General features: G+C 38.1%; 1 non-coding gene across 1 annotated transcript; it reads right to left on the bottom strand.

Moving 5' to 3' along the window:
• Positions 1-334: 334 nt before the first annotated feature.
• TRNAL-CAG (transfer RNA leucine (anticodon CAG)) lies at positions 335-414 on the bottom strand. Its single transcript has one exon. It is a non-coding gene; the product is annotated as a tRNA-Leu (tRNA).
• Positions 415-3606: the final 3192 nt, after the last annotated feature.

Raw genomic sequence — 3606 nt, forward strand, 5'->3', positions numbered from 1 at the left:
TAGATATTGGAGCATCATGGGTTAGCTTTGATGCAGTGCATTTCTGGAGCAAAATATATAGCAAAATATATATCTAACTACTCTGACCAAAATGACTTACTATATGTATCAGTTACATTTAGTTCAGTAACATATTTTCTCATGAACAAATAAAAAGAGAAACTATCTAAATGCAACCCATGCATAACATAAAAATTAGATGGAAATAATACGGATTATAGAAATAACAAAAGATATATGCAATAGAGTATAATAGCATAATTTATAGGCATACTTGAAGTTGCTGAACGAGAACTAAAACATACATAAGATAAGAAATAATAAAAAAAATTGTTGACAGCTGTGGGATTTGAACCCACGCCCTTTCGGACTGGAGCCTGATTCCAGCGCCTTAGACCACTCGGCCAAACTGTCTTGTTGGTCAAAGGTCTCGTTGGCTGTATATTATCGTGGATTCGATGTAAGCAACTTCATGAAGAGCAAATATTAAGTTATAAATGGTAACTTTTCACAGGGATTGATTCACATCTGATGGTGCTTGCTGAAAGATTTAGGATGTTTGAAAATGTAGATTACAAATTCAATCTCTTCACCTTTTTATTAACCTTTGTTATCGAACAGCAACTAAACAGTAGCATGTTCCACCTTGATAGATCAGAACAGCACTATAGGCATGGTTTAAATTGCACTTGCGGTCGCGGAGATGCGATTGCGGTCATTGTATTTGTTGCGATGCGCATTGCGGCCGTCTATAACGAAGATGAGATCAATCCATTGTTGGGAGTTAGACAATTTGTTTATAAGATTTTGGTTCAATTGCATTTAAAATTGAAAGTGTATAATAATGATGAGATGAAGAGATTTTATGATAGGATAAGACAGAATGTAGGGGGTAAAGGGAATTTGTAGTAAAAGTGGAATGGCAAATTTTATGACTGCAATGAAAGTCTTTGGGATATTCTAGAGCTTTAATTAATCTACTTGTTTTGGAAATTATGTGGAAAAAGACCAGAAAAATGTGTGTGCACAAGATGATTATAAAAATAGTATTGTGTATTGGGTTTGGGAGCTTTATGGAAAAGGGAAAATTGTTAGTGTTGTTGATAAAAGGACATGTGTTGATGAAGAGGATGATATCAACATTGGAATAAGTTGAAACTGTGCTTATTCTTGGATTGGCTTGTTGTCACCCAAATCCAAATGAAAGGCCTCCAATTGTTCCAATGGAAAGACCTGCGTTTGTTTGGCCTGCTATGCCTTCATCTTTCAAAGAAGGTGAAGATGGATCTCTTATCAATCTCACTCCATTCTCTTTCTACTATAGTTTGATAATATTAGTATTAATTTTCTATATCAATGAATTCATATGTACTATAGTTTGATTTGTAACTATAATTCATGACCATGTTATTCTTGTATAAAGTACATATGCATTGGACTGTTGCTAGCTAAGTGATCAATTTTTTCTTTCTTTTTCGTATACTTTGTTTTCTTCATGCAAGGAGGATTGGTTGCTTGCTTAAAGCTTAAAGCTTACAATAAGCATAGCTCTGTATTTGGAAGACTGTGTGGTGTTTAGAATTGTTTATGGTGTTATAACAAGTTCACGTAGAAATGTGAAAAACTTTGTATTTATAAATTTTAGGTGAATCGAATGATCTCTTCTCAATCTTGTGGTTGGGGTATTTATATAGGTCTATAGAGTCTGGATCTTTGTATCTAGAGTGTGGTTATTATGCTCTTCTATCAAGAGTCTGGGACATGGAAACTATCATTTCCCATATTATTCTGGAGAATATGATTCCACCCTTTTATTGAGCTTTCCATGTTGTTGGTGCCTAAAGACACGTCATTCCCCCATGTTTCATAAGAGGGTGAGAGACAGTTTGAACCAAGCCTAATAGAGGGTCAGTGACACGACCAATGGGCGAGTGTTACGACCAATGAACGAGAGTTGCGACCAATGGAAGACTCGAGACCCAACTTTGGGAGGCATGTGGTATTTACCAACCTTTAGAGAGCTTTGTATTGCTCCCTCTGAGCCCTTTTTCTTCCATGCTTGGTAAACTTATCTATGTATAGGGTTAATACAATTACATTGGTACATAGTCCCTCAAGCACGAGGGCTTGTAAAAGACAAAGTAATTTAGCTCAATCGCGTTTAATATTCATTATTGGGTGTGTCCCTTAAGTAGGAATTGGGCGAGACTCTTAAGCAGAATTTGGAAGCGAGTCCCTCAAGAAGAACTTGGATGCGAGCCCCTCAAACAGAACTTGGGGCGAGTCCCTCAAGTTGAACTTGGATGTGTGTCCCTTAAGTAGAACTTGGGGCGAGTCCCTTAAGAGACCGCGAAGTGAATATTCTAACATCAATTGAGGTGAGTCCTTAAACGTCAGCAAAGGTGGGTGCACGTGCAACATTAAATGTAGCTAATGATGAGTTTGTTTTGTGAAGCCAAGTCGGTCTGTGTTCCTTATATGTGTCAGAAACATGGGGAATCTTTTTGTAGTTGTTGACTTACCTATTGAGAGGTTATTAATTAGATAGAGGCATGTGCTCAAACACAACCTTATAAATGTGGAATTTAAGGCCCTAACGCTTGTGCTCCGAGAAAAGCTTGAAGGAGTCCCTTGACGTTGTCCTTCACTCTGAGAAGAAGCTGGGAGAAGAATTGTACACCCTTAAAGATGAATTAATGGACACTTCTGATCAGTACTTCGAACGAACAAAGAAGCATGTAGTCTTCCTCTAATCATAGTCAAATGGACGTATTCAAAAGGTATGGGATGACAAGTTAGTGGAAGAAGAAAATGTGCCACCTCCCAAGGATTCTGGCATATTTCTGGATATGCTTAATTTGAACCTGAGGGTAACAAGACGGGGACATGTAAAACTCTCAAGGATGATTATGCTCTCCAGGAGAGTGCTTTAGAAGAATGTTAGGATTTAGAGGTGGGCCAGTAAGCTCGCGATTTTGTTATTTCTGCCATTTATGGATTTTTTTGGTAACCACATCCTAGATTTTCTCAAGTTCTCTCATCAGGGACCTATCAAATCCCTGTCATGACAAGTATTCTCGCACTCCGGTGTGCTTCGAATCAAAAGTTTCCACGGTTGTGAGACAGTTCGGTGCAGAAGTTCGTTCTTACGGTGCAAGTGCAAAATTCGTAACTCCCGACTGGAAGGTCGTATGTGGTCGGTTCCCATTAAGTTGGGATTGTTTCGTCATTCTCTATATCTTTCGTGTTCGGCCTGGAAGCTAACTCATTAAGGAAAGTGGCGAGAATTAATTGTTTATGATATTTCGGTTTTACCGGTCCACTGTCTTTCGGAGGTTCGAAAATAACTTACACCCACTGAGCCCGTTTGAGGGGATCCATATGCCAAAAGTTTCGTCTTGAGGCCTATTATATTTCATGTGTTCGGACCGGGAATTAATTCTTTAAGGAAGATTTCCTAATTGGAAAATTTACCTAGAGATATACAGTGAGAAATTGTGTTGAACCGCTGTCTTCTGGATTCTAAATAATTCATAACTCTCGCACCGTTTATCGGATTTGGCTGAAATTTTGACAGTAATTCTGTCTCGGCATCCCCAAAATTTC

This window comes from Vicia villosa, unplaced genomic scaffold, assembly GCF_029867415.1.
Source record: "Vicia villosa cultivar HV-30 ecotype Madison, WI unplaced genomic scaffold, Vvil1.0 ctg.001376F_1_1, whole genome shotgun sequence".
NCBI classification, from domain to species: domain Eukaryota; kingdom Viridiplantae; phylum Streptophyta; class Magnoliopsida; order Fabales; family Fabaceae; genus Vicia; species Vicia villosa.